The 14,161-nt window shown below is 36.8% G+C and overlaps 1 protein-coding gene across 3 annotated transcripts in view; it reads right to left on the bottom strand.

Annotated features, from left to right (window-relative positions):
- Window positions 1–14,161, bottom strand: part of LOC145662792 (meiotic nuclear division protein 1 homolog) — a 71,332-nt gene that overhangs the window by 33,693 nt on the left and 23,478 nt on the right. The window contains exon 1 of one of the 3 annotated variants that reach the window (XM_081728677.1): window positions 12,977–13,109. The exons of the other annotated variants lie outside the window; for them this stretch is intronic. The gene's annotated coding sequence lies outside the window, so the exon portion shown is untranslated. Of the gene's footprint in view, window positions 1–12,976; window positions 13,110–14,161 lie in introns of those variants that run through there. 3 annotated transcript variants of the gene reach the window in all.

Genomic DNA, 14,161 nt, shown 5'->3' with positions numbered 1-14,161 from the left:
AATTAATTATTACCCAATTTCTCAACATCGTGGGCTGTCACAGACTACAGTTGACTGATTTTAATCAATAAATTACAACTGAAGTCGCAAATCAAACATCATTTAATGGTAATTAAATGGAAGAGAACACTTCAATGTTTCGGTTTTGTGGAAAGTAAACCTTTATAACGATTATTTTCGAAAGCTTGGCTATGCTTCGTTTTTGTCACCTCTATTTCGTCTCAACTCCATGGCAATAGAAAAAATTATCATTGCTCTCAACAGATAGCATGGTTGTCCACATTGGCAACACCCACAAGAAGACAAGGCAGACATGTTTGACTGAAGAACAGAAAAAGTTGTGTGCATGTGTTAAAAGCTATAGGAAAAACATTTTTGTGTGTGGAAAGCAGGTGCGTATATTAATTGATTTGCTCAACACCATGGTATTTATTACTGAATGTATTTGTATGGTATATACCTTCTTTCTCCTGAGGAACCTGCGCCTTAACGTAGAAAATTCGTACACAATTACTCACATGTACTGGTTAAAAAGTGGGCCGGTAAAAATAAATTATATTCGATTTTCTCAACTCCATGTCCATCTGAAAACTAAAGAATCCACGGTGTTGAGACAAGTTCACGGAGTTGATAATCCTATAGTGTTTGTTACGCTCATGCTCTTCCAAATATTTGTTCTTTCAATATATTGATGGAAATAAAGCTCGTTATGGTCTAGTGACTAGTATGCTCGCCTTTCGTGCGTGGTTCTGAGTTTGTTTCCCGGTGGAAGCTCAAAAATTAATGGTGTTTACTTCGCACAGTGAGGCAATTGAAAAACTCATTTGAGTAGAGATGTACTGAAACCTGATCGCGCAAACCATCGCAACGGTCGTAGGAGCCGACACGCTGACCACGTGTCATTCACACTCAAAGACCAGCTGGTGGGTCCTATCCCATTTAAGGAGTGTTTCGCGGAAGTTCAGATTTGGGGCTGTCAGGTAGCCGGAGGTAAAACTTCAGTCAAGTCAAGATGGATGGTATATGTTTTTAACCTATTGACGTCTGAATCTTATGATCAACTGATTGTTTTCTTTTCAGGGATTGTCGAAGAGTCTGAGGGCAATATACGGACAGTCAATTTTATGACGCGGATCGGGAGGAATTTCTCCTGGCCTACAAAACCTGACGTTTAAAAAGCGTTGGCAGTTGTCATTCTGTGTAGAGTAGAACAGCCCTTCCCTGTTTCCTCAAGACATTTCCTTCATTGGAGTGGAAAATGAGGGCTACTTAACAAAGAACATCGAATTATCCAAAGAAAACAGAAATGATGAGTGCCTTACACTGTCATTTAGTGTGCATTATACAGGGCGTTTCAAAACAATACCGACAACGTTTGAGAGGTGATTCCTAACACCAAGATAAGATAAAAAGTATAGACCAATCTGGGTACACAAATGCTTCCTTTCGCAGTTATAGGCTGCCAAAAACATGAAAAAAAAAAAATGAACTTTGAAGGTCCATAGCATAAAACTATGGGACCTACCGTAGTCGGGTCAGACTTCACTTAGGAATTAGTATGTGCGCTATCCAAATATCCATGTTTCAGAATCTTGCGGTACTTCCACAACAACTTTTATAGAAGTAGTTGGTGAGTACTTCAGATTATACGCCCGTAACCAAACTCCCTCTATAAAAATTGCTTCGTGAGTACCTCAGGATTCTGAAACATATTTTTGGATAGTGCACATATTAATTCCTAAGTGAAGTGGTGACCCGACTACGGCAGGTCTCATAGTTTAGGAGCTATGGGCCTTTAAAGTTCATTTTTTTCATGTTTTCGGCAGCCTATAACTCTGAAAGGAAGCATTTGTGCACTCAGTTGTCTATACTTTTCGTCTTATCTTGGTGTCAGGAATCAGCTCCCAAACGATGTGTGTATTGTTTTGAAACACCTTGTATATATACCAAATATACGGTACAAATACACTTACCAAATGTTGAAAAACTATTGCACTTTCGACGTGTTGACTTGATCACACAGAGAAGACAGACGGTTTACATAAGCTCAGAAAACAAATGAAGTAGACAATAGACAGGTTTAGTGACTACTTCGTCTGGTCGTAAGCTTATGTGAAAAGTTTGTCCTCTCCATATGATAGTCAACATATTGAAAGCGCAATAATTTTTCAATATTCGATAAGTGTATGTGTATTTCTTTTTTTTCTTATTTACGTCACATATTCATATATATATATACACACTCAATTTTGGAACCTTCATTAGATATATTTTCATATGTTTGCAGTATTTTCTGGAGTATTTTTGTATAACATATTACGTGTCATCTAGTTTGTTAGAATTTTATTCAACGTAAGGAGAATAATTCTAACTTACAAAAACAATTGGAAAATTATTTCAATTTTTATATAAATTATAAGCTTAATCACTTATAAACCAAAAACTTATCACCCAGATGTATCACGTTTCTCAACTCCACAGCAATTTTCAACTCCGTGTTAACTAATCTCAACTCCGTGACCTATGGTCTCAACTCCGTGGGTGCTGAAAAGTTTATTATTTTTTATTTACTACACCAATAACGATTCCGCTCTGCTGAACACCTAATTAACATGTACTTAGTGGTAGTAAGTGCATGTGATATTTTTATTGAAATAGGCGACCATCAACGGAACAAAAATTTTCGAAGTGAAAATTTCCCTTTTTCGTGGAATCACCCATATATATATATATATATATATATATATATATATATATATATATATATATATATATATGAATATTTGACGTAAATAAGAAAAAAAGAAATACACATAGACTTATCGAATATTGAAGAATTACTGCGCTTTCAATATGTTGACTATCATATGGACAGACGTTTCACATAAGCTTACGAAACAAATGAAGTAGTCACTAAACCTGTCTATTGTCTACTTCATTTATTTTCTGAGCTTATGTAAACCGTCTGTCTTCTCTGTGTGATTAAGTCAACACGTCGAAAGTGCAATACTTTTCAACATTTGGTAAGTCTATTTGTATATTTGGTATATATACAAGATGTTTCAAAACAATACACACATCGTTTGGGAGCTGATTCCTGACACCAAGATAAGACGAAAAGTATAGACAATCTGGGTGCACAAATGCTTCCTTTCGGAGTTATAGGCTGCCGAAACATGAAAAAAGAACTTTAAAGGTCCATAGCTCCAAAACACTTAGGAACTAATATGTGCACTATCCAAAAATATGTTTCAAAATCCTGAGGTACTAACGAAGCAATTTTTATAGAGGGAGTTTGGCTGCGGGCGTATAATCTGAAGTACTCACCAACTACTATAAAAGTTGTTGTGGAAGTACGGCAAAATTCTGAAACATGGATGTTTGGATAGCGTACATACTAGTTCCTAAGTGAAGTCTGACGCGACTACGGTAGGTCCCATAGTTTTATGCAATGTTCTTTTTTTTTTTTCATGTTTTCGGCAGCCTATAACTGCGAAAGGAAGCATTTGTGCACCCAGATTGGTCTATACATTTCTTATCTTATCTTGGTGTTAGGAATCAACTCTCAAACGTTGTCGGTATTGTTTTGAAACGCCCTGTATAATGCACACTAAATGACAGTGTAAGGCACTCATCATTTGTGTTTTCTTTGGATAATTCGATGTTTTTTGTTAAGTAGCCCTCATTTTCCACTCCAATGAAGGAAATGTCTTGAAGAAACAGGGAAGGGCTGTTCTAGTCTACACAGAGTGACAACTGCCAACGCTTTTTAAACGTCAGATTTAGTAGGCCAGGAGAAATTCCTCCCGATCCGCGTTATAAAACTGACTGTCCGTATATTGCCCTCAGACTCTTCGACAATCCCTGAAAAGAAAACAATTAGTTGATCATAAGATTGAGACGTCAATAGGTTAAAAACAGATACCATCCATCTTGACTTGACTAAAGTTTTACCTCCGGCTACCTGACAGCCCCAAATCTGAACTTCCGCAAAACACTCCTTAAATGGGATAGGACCCACCAGCTGGTCTTTGAGTGTGAATGACACGTGGTCAGCGTGTCGGCTCCTACGGCCGTTGTGATGGTCTGCGCGATCAGGTTTCATTGCATCTCTACTCAAATGAGTTTTTCAATTGCCTCACTGTGCGAAGTAAACACCATTAATTTTTGAGCTTCCACCGGGAAACAAACTCAGAACCACGCACGAAAGGCGAGCATACTAGTCACTAGACCATAAACGAGCTATATTTCTATCAATATGTTGAAAGAACAAATATTTGGAAGAGCATGGGCATAACAAACATTATAGGATTATCAACTCCGTGAACTTGTCTCAACTCCGTGGATTCCTTAGTTTTCAGATGGACATGGAGTTGAGAAAATCGAATATAATTTATCTTTACCGGCCCACTTTTTAATTAGTACATGTGAGTAATAGTGTACGAATTCTCTACGTTAAGGCGTAGGTTCCTCAAGGGAAAGAGGGTATATACCATACAAATACATTCAGTAATAAATACCATGGTGTTGAGTATCAATTAATATACGCACCTACTTTCCATACACAAAAATATTTTTTCTATAGCTTTTAACACATGCACACAATTTTTTCTGTTCATCAGTCAAACATGTCTGCCTTGTCTTCTTGTGGGTGTTGCCAATGTGGACGACCATGCTATCTGTTGAGAGGAATGATATTTTTTTCTGTTGCCATGGAGTTGAGACGAAATAGAGGTGACAGAAACGAAGCATAGTCAAGCTTTCGAAAATAGTCGTTATAAAGGTTTACTTCCACAAACCCAAACATTGAAGTGTTCTCTTCCATTTAATTACCATTAAATGATGTTTGATTTGCGACTTCAGTTGTAATTTATTGATTAAAATCAGTCAACTGTAGTCTGTGACAGCCCACGGTGTTGAGAAATTGGGTAATAATTTTTTTTTACGTATGTTTCGTGTTATATTTGCAAACTGTTATACATGGCGTACCTACTTTGTGACGGTTACTACCAAAGAAAATAAAAATGAGGTGATTCTTTCTAGTAGTAGTTTGAAGAAATGCCCGTGACAGAAAATTTCCCTTTTTCGTGGAATCACCCATATATATAAACAATGGAAATACTTTTGTATGGCAACAGGTAATTTTCGTGAGTTAATAACATTTGAACATCCACGTACTGTGGCTGTATTGGGTGATTGTGAGTAATACGCATAACGGAGAAGGACAGGAGTGGAAAAAAGAGGCTTAAGTACGGAGTGAGAAGAACAGAATGGTAGTAACAGGATCAGTGAAGCTTATAGAAGAAGAAAACAATTCCTTAACGTGGGTTACAAATTTAAAGTGAAAGAAGAGAAGGATGTGAAAAAAAGTAGTTTATTCAGTAGAAAAGCGATTATGGACGTGAAGCACAAAGAAAAAATGAGAATAGAAAAAAATCCACGTACGTAAGAAGCAACCTTAAAAAAGAAGAAAAAGAGAGAAAGAGAAAGGATGTGGTGACTGAACAAGGAAACAAGGGAGGTGAAGTGGTTGTAATGAAGAAAAAGTGGTATGAAAGAAAAATTGGATGATCTATGTGATGGGACACACGAGGTCATAGAAGAAGGGTGAAATACTCAAGGAGATGGTTCAAAATGGAAGAAGACAAGGATTTAAGAGGTGGATGAAGGAAGAAAGTAAGATACAAAGGATAAAAGGGCTTCTCAAAGATTCAGAGAGAGGAGATAAAGTTTAAAATATCTTTAAGTTTTACGTTCCACGGTTATGCTGGCTAGGCTAAAGGAGACAGTGATGATGAGAAATGAAAGAAATGGTGGAATGAAGAAAGTGGGAGAACCCCGAGAAAACCCATGCACACGGTGTTTGTCCATCATATAATCTACTTGGCACGAGCTGAGATCGAACCAAGAACCCCACGCACCAGAGGTGAACGCTCTACCACTCAGCTACCGTGGCCCCCGAGATAAAGTTAAGGCCAGTATTGGACTGTAGGGAGAACTGAGTTGACACAACTAGTTAGAATTAAAGACGGATTAAGTAAAGATTCAAGATTGAGTTCGGTGCTGTCGAAACTGGTCATGAACAGATGGAGCAGAAACTGATAGAAGAGGGTGGAAAGAACCTAGTAACGTTTTGCAGATACATGGATGAATGTATGGGTGTATGGAAAGGGACAAAAAGGCAAGTGAAAAAATTCATAAGAACGATGACGATTGCAGATGAAGAGAAGGGATAAGATTGGAAACGGATAATGTTATAAACTTCCTGGACATTACTATATACACAGAGAAACGATGGACGGTTTACTACGAGATGGTATAGGAAAGAATGTGTGGCAGGGATTTACTGCCATAAAAGGAGTGATATAGACAACAAAAAGGAACTTTATAAGAAGTATGGAGAAATGAATAGAGGAAACAGATAATGAAGAAGGGCATAGATAAGTTTCACAGTCTACTACAGAGAAATGGCTGTAACAAATATGAATTAAGGAAAAGCAGAATACAAGATGAAATGAGGAGGGGAAGAAAAAATGGCAGGGGATAAAGCGTATTGGAGAGAAGACGGAAGTGCTGAAAGGGTTATTAAGAGAAGATGAAGTGCAGATGTACAGAAAAGCAGGACGGAGAGTTCTAGACGTAGTTAAGAAGGTGAGGAGTAGAAGAAAGAGAAACATATGTGAAGATTGTTATATGAAATACATTGGGGAAACAACTTAAAGAACGAATAAACTTTTATATTGTTAATTTATTAGTTTAGTACGTATATATTATTGTAACATTTAAGATTATATACACTAAGCATCAAGGGGGAAGTAGGGAAAAGGTGTCTGGTATGGTATAGAGGCAGGTGGACAGACAGGTATTAACCTGAAAGAAACAGGCGAACTGGTAACAGAATCCAGGTGTTAGTCCGAGTGGATTACCAAACAAATAAGGGGTGTTAAGCCTTTCACTTTATATATATATATATGTAATATGTGTGTGTGTGTTCTTAAGTTGGGATTTTGATTGAGTGTTTGAAGACAACCAAGTTATTGAAACTAACACTATTGTAGTTTTAATAAATAAGTGTGTTAAGCTCAAATCAGAAAGTTATATAATCTGCACTAAATGATAGTATCATTTATATGGAGAAAAATCTTTCGGTAAGCCTTTCAGATACCTTTCAGAACGAATACTAGTAAGCGAAAACAATGGCACTTTCCTTATTTTCACTTCAAAGAAATCATTTCGAATTTCATATAAATCGATGATTTTTGTTTAAAAATCAAGTGATTTAAATCAAATCACCCTGGGAAGAGATAGGAAGAAAATAAATATAAAGATCAGTCCCCGAAAATTCCTACTATCAGGGGAACGGATTTTCAGACATTGCAAAGGACTACAACAGACGACATCCAGCATTTTACAGCACGATCGCGTAAGATAACAAATTTTGAGAAACTAGCAGTGTGGAAGATAGGGCACGTGGCGGACCAAAGACTGCCACCAATGAGGAGACGAAAACGACGGTTCTAGCATTGTTTCTGAAGAGTTCTAAACACAATACTCGTCATCTATTGCTAGAAAGTGGCATCAGCCAGTCCTGCATTGTCCGGATATTGCATACCAATCGTTGACGTCCTTTTAAGTTAGACACGGGTAGAATTCTGTACGTAGTCTACGAATCAACAAGAACTTTACCTCTTGTTTACACGTTGCATGCTATTCAGCGACGAGGTCTAGTTCTGTTTGAATGGGGAGGTCAATGGCATAATTGTCGGGATCGGTGTGACAATAATCCGAACGTGCAAAGGTAATGCTATGGTTTGGTTTACAGTATCATTGATCCATTTTCCATTACTTTAACGGCACAACAGTGCCTGACGCTTCTACAGGAACGTTTTTTTTCCTCCTGAAGCCAGATGGCAAATCTTATTTTTAACACGATAGTGTGCTTTCCTCACTATAGCGCTGGTGTGCGTTAATAGCTCGAAGCACAATTCACAGAGAAGTGTACTGGTCCCGCGGAATTAGCGCCTATATCACTTGACCTCACACCCCTTGATTTTTATGTGGGGCTATGTGAAGCAGATGATGTATGATGAGAAACATCACGATATAAGCTACCTATAAGAACGCATTCAGTACGCGTGTGACCACATTTTACTAGCCATTCTCCTGCGTCTGCACGGCGACTATGTTGTGCATTAGACGGGATGGTCCCAACATAGAACGTGTGCTGTAGTGTGTCGCTCGTAAGTGATTTTCAAACATTAAATGTTCATAATATGAAGAATTACATCTTTGAGTTCCTGAGTTCATGCTAGTGTCTTTTTGATATGTAACATGCTCCCTTCCTATCTGAAATTTTGAACTCGCATTCAAGATGGCGGCCATAGTCGCCATGCATCCTACAAGCTGCGGCCCTCTACTTCCAGCTCCCATTAACAGATTTTACATTTTCTTCTCAGATTTCAAAATAAAAAGGTGTCGAAAACTTTTGACTTACCTTATATGTAAAAATAAAAAAAAAAAAAAAGAGTAAAATAAATTATATGAAATAATAAAAATTACAAGATTAATAATCATGATAATAAGCACTACAAATGAAATAATTATAGTATTTCTCATAGTAAGAACTTGATAAAACAATTAAATAACAACATCTGGCATTACAGTAAGAATAAAATACAGTTATGTGAGAATGGGACGAAGTGTGGGTTGGAGTCGCTACATATAATTCAAATCAGAAGTTAGTTTGTGGATATGTTGATAATTGTCTTCCAACTCGTTTTGAAAGGCATGGAAAGAATATGGGGAAAGGATCTTCAAATACTCATGCAGAAAGAGTCGAATATACAGCTCTGTTAGGTTGTGTGTTCTGGGAGGAATTGAAGGTGTAGTGGCAATTCAGGGTGTCTATTGATACTGAAAATACTGGAATTTAATTTTGATACTGGAAGTATACTGGACTTTTGGTCCACATACTAGAAAAATAATGAAACTGATGATTCGTCAACAATAATTTTTTGGTAATTGTTTTAATAGTCATAGAAACAATTTTGTATCCATTGAAATTGTAAATTTTTCCAAAGCAAGAGTTGTATACATTTTGTAATTAGACATTTACGAGTAAAGCAATGGGTGGAGTGGATGGCTGTGAGGGGAGTTGGGAGGCCCTTACAAAAATGTTAAAAAAATCATTGTATTTCAAAACATCAAGGCTAACTAAATTTATTAAAAATAAAATATTCTTTTAATGGTGAAACTATTACAAACCTGAAATCATCAAGAGTGTGATTATTCCTAAAGAACTTTTAAAAAAATCTTTATATTAGGTACTTGAATTTTGCTGTTAGTTATACTGAATATACTGGGATTTTGAAAATGAAACTCAGCAGATACCCTTCAATTACTGATGTAGATCGGAAGTGTTTCGCCAACATAACAGAAAAGAATAAAAATAAGAGAATGACTGCACTTACATGAATGGCGGAATGTTTTATCTTGGATCGAATACTGGAAAATCAGATTTGTGTCAAGTATAGAACAAAATTTAAATCCGAGTTGGAAAAGCCTTTTTAATTCTAGGTGAAGTGTAAATATAGGCTAATCAAGATTTATACGTTTCTGTACGGATGGGTGGTATTGAATAATGCAACGTGAAATAGAAGAGTTTACATTTTTTCTACAATTGCATTGTTTAGTTATATAGTTTCGGTTTTCGCCAGTTAGAGAGTGATGCTGACACTCTCGCGTAAACAAGTGCCTAGTCAAATTCATTTGGTCTTTTTCCAACCTTTTTGATGTGGACGCCAGATTGAGACGGACATCTAGAGACTAACATACGCATCAAACTACCAACACAACAAGAACACTTCTACTTGAAACACCAAACATTTCCAACCTTGTCACCTGGGGCCTATTTCTTGAAACTACTAGTCTTGTAATACTAGTGCTTTTCAAAATAAAACTTTTTACAATTGCATATTCTATAAACTCATGTCAAATAACAGTTATCAGCATGAGTATTTAGAAATGACTTGTACTATTATTCTTGTGTTTCTGTTTCATTATATTTTTCGACTTGTAGAAAACATATTTCAAGACTAGTAGCTTTGAGAAATACGCATTTGGTTGTTCATGCAACTCGTATTTGTTCCAGCACATTGTTTCCCATAGATCTTCTCTGCATCCTCCAACCGAGAATACCATTTTTCCCAGAAAACCTTGGGCGTAAACACTTCAATCGCACGACCCCCCCCCCCCCCCCCCGAAAGCGAAAAATACTTAGAATCATGTATTCCAAATTTTTCACTACTACTCCGTTTCAATTCTCTACGAAAACTCATGGATCTCGCTCAGTGTTCGAAGTGGGGTAAAAAGCAGAGGCGGTATGTTTTATTACGATTTTGACTCGACATACTGGCTATCTAAATATTGAAATACAGTAAGGGTATACTGCCTAAAAGATCGCGTTTCTATTTACATAATGACTGAAAATCATTGGAGAGCTTCTCTGTAATTACGTGGGCGGACATGGAGAGTGATTCCCGACAACAATTTTCTAAAAAAACATTCCCTTATATTGTATTATGGAGAATTATACACGAAAACCCTCAAAAACCAGGTTTTTATATTAACACTTTCCTGTGGGAAAATTCAGGGATCCCCACTTGACTGAGGGTATTCCAAACCCCCGGAAGATCTACCGCCACAGCAGACAATCCCTAAATCCCCCCATGTTCAAAACACGACATTTATACGCATAAACAATTCAATATGGCACATCAAAACATAAACTAGATGAACTTCCTTAAAGACATCTCATTTTTAAAAATAAAGGTAGAAAAAAGATAAAAATGTCGGTGTTATCAACTTAGAAATTATTTCTACATAAGAAATAATATCTTTTTACATGTAATCTACTCGTCAATTACTGTGTATAAAAATGTATTTATTCAAGGTATTTCCAGTGACAGTATGTCTTGGATCATAGAAAAACAAGGTGCGGTATGCCTTCATCACTGATAAACCAGAGATGGTATGCCATACCACCGCATACCGCCTCACTTCGACTAATGATCTCGCTTATTCCGTACTCACCACTTCTGAAGCCAAAATTTTCCCTTCAACCAGTCCCAAAAACATGCACCCAAGGCATCCCAAAATAGAAACTCTCATTACGAGAACTGGCCCATTAAAAGATCATCGTTCTACCGAACAAGTGCTGTTAAAAAATATAAAATGCTATATTCGTTGCTAGTCTGATTTTCCAACATCCATCCAAGATAACATTATATCCCACCATTCCGAAAGTTGTAGTACTTCGTTAATATCTTTGAATGAATCCAGCAGCTTTTCTTATCCGCGTGAACAATCGCCGATATTTCCACAGCATTTAAATTCTAAGAACACGTAACTCATTACGACTGGTTAAGTATAATCAAAATCCTTCTCTAGACTCATTCATATTGCTCAGAAAGAGATAAGAAGACACTTAATATTATCATCATTTCCGCGAAACGTAACCCTTAGTTTTAACAACCTACACGAAGTTTCTCATACAATTTTTATATTTAGCGTCATTGCTTATTCTCTTCTATATTAATTTTCCTTACATAATTTAATTTTATATTATTCTACGTATTGTATCGTCAACTTTTAAAATTATTATTTTTTTTATAGTATTAATGATTTTCAGAATTCATTAACTATCTTCTTTTCCTTTCTGTTCTTTTACCGATCAATTCTCCTGTTAGCTTTATCTTTGTGTAGTAAACTCTCTGCATCTTCAGTAAAATATTATCACGTACCTCTGGATTGTAGTGTGGCGCCTAACTGGACACTGTAAAACTACTTTCCTACTCTGCATCTGACGAAGTATTTAGCGAAAGTGTTAATAGTGTATTCTGTGATTATTAGTCAATCGGTTAGGAAATATGAGGGATCAGTGCCAGAGTAGCGTATGTCCCACGTTCATACTTTCAAGTAAACTGGACCTAAAGTTCACCTTTTACAAATTTTAACAGCGTAATAAGATATTACGCTTTCTCAGCACTGCATGTGCCATATTTGTCGAAAGGTTAATGTCCCTGTGGGTAAAGAATGACATCTAGGGGCAGTTCGTGGACCTGAGTAAGAAATGTCTATTTTGGTGCTTCAGAGGAACTTGCATTCAACTTCCATATAAAAGCTAGAATAGTACTGTACAAAAGATTACGACTTGTTAATATACCAGGGTTGTGAAGAACCCACTTTTTTTAAAACCCAGCCCAGTGGATTTTGTTGAGTAAAATTAAGTTTCATTAAATTTTGTACATACGTTTATAAAGCCATATTTCTCGTTAAAATACAATTTAAGAATATGAAACTATTGAATTCCTTTGTCTCACAAAGGATATCCGTGAAGTTTCATCCGCGTGTCGTGGGACACACTTTGCACCATTGCAACTCGTTTATAATTCGATTTCTAGAAAGAAGTAAGTACATAATTCTGTAGAGTAACGAAGAGGTGGGTAATTCTAATAGGGTGACGTGGGGCAATTTTGGCACGGGCCTATAATTTTTATGTATTTTAGTTCTATAGCTGAATTCAGTGTGTGTTATTTAGCAAAACATCTATATACAATCAAGCAATCTATCTATGATCACAATCAAGCATAGTTGTTTAAAAATAAAGTTGTTTTAGTTGCTGTTATAAGCATCAAAAAGTTTCATCCGCAGTACAGGAATTTTACAACACTTTTTAACCTAGTCGCAGGCTTTCCAATGCTCCTGTATTTCCTACATTTTAACGAAAACTATATTTTTGTGGTATTGTTACTTTCACATGTTAAATGATGGGTGCCAAGATCAAGGGTTACCAAAGCTTCTGGAATTGGTTCTTGTACTTTGCACACAGTTTCTAATGCGTTCCATGATGAAGTAAAATCATTGTCGTGGGACATTGAAGATTTTTGTGTGGATGTATTTCAGTGGTTCAGAATACCTGCGGCTCGACGACAGAACTATGCTCTTGTCCAGTAGTATTGGATTTAGAAAGCCATTTCTTTCTGCGTCATGTTCCGAGCCGATGGTTAGCTTTGTCTCCTGTGTACAAACGCATTGGGGAACAACTTTCAGGGCTACGGAAGTACTTTCTGGCGAATCTGCAAGTACAAGATAAAGCATGTCATGAAAATAATCGTTACAGAAGGATTAAACCGTTTCTGAAAAATTGTTTGAAGCCAAACTGCATTTCATCATTTGTACATCAATTATTTTTGATAAATTTTCAACGCAAAGACCCGATAATTCATTTACTCTACTCAGAGTTATCAGAATGCTGCTGTTGAGGTTTGTGAAGCCAGATGTATTGGGGGAGAAGGGGGGTACTGATTTATCTGCAATTGATTTCAAGAACTGTGAATACCATCCGCGGCAACCTGTAAGTTGGAGTGAAAGCGCAAACTGCAATAGCTAGCTGCTCAGATCTACAAAAGAGGGAATTCAGGGAAGATGTGAAGCGATTTTACATTTGTGTGGTTTCAAAACTGCTTAAGAAATTACCAATATCGAAACCACTGTTGAAGTACATGCAGTGTCTACATCCACTATTCAGAAAGGAGATTACTTGTTTACCACTTGCGCGGAATTTGGCAAAAGAAATGAAGTATCTATTTGCAGTATTATAACAATTGGTGTAATTTCCATGTGATTTTTTTCTTTTTATTTCTACCTTTGTTCCTTTTTCACAACCTCACGAAACCTCCTATATTTTTTCTAACTAACTAACTAACTAACTCTATGGCCTATGGAACCCGGAGGTTCAGTGCCGCGTTCACAAAAGCTCTCCACTGACTTCTATCCTTAGCTAATTGCATCCAGTTTCTACTTTGTATTCCTATCTCTGCGAGATCCATCTTAATATTATCCTCCCATCTGCGCCTAGGTCTTCCTAATGGTCGTTTTCCTATGGGTCTACCAGTCAAGACTTTGAAAGCGTTTCTACTTTCTTCCATTCTAGCTACATGACCTGCCCACCTAAGCCTCCTAGACTTGACGACCCTAACAATGTTGGGTAAACCGTATAAACTATGTAGTTCCTCGTTATGGAGCTTCCGCCATTCCCCATTCTCGTTCCTCTTGGGTCCGAATATTCTTCTCAGGATCCTGTTCTCAAATACTTTCAGTC

This window comes from Thermobia domestica, chromosome 10 (genome assembly GCF_964235325.1).
Source record: "Thermobia domestica chromosome 10, izTheDome1.hap1.1, whole genome shotgun sequence".
NCBI classification, from domain to species: domain Eukaryota; kingdom Metazoa; phylum Arthropoda; class Insecta; order Zygentoma; family Lepismatidae; genus Thermobia; species Thermobia domestica.
The sequence above is the reverse complement of the archived record's forward strand: the minus strand, read 5'-3'. Positions and strand labels throughout refer to the sequence as shown.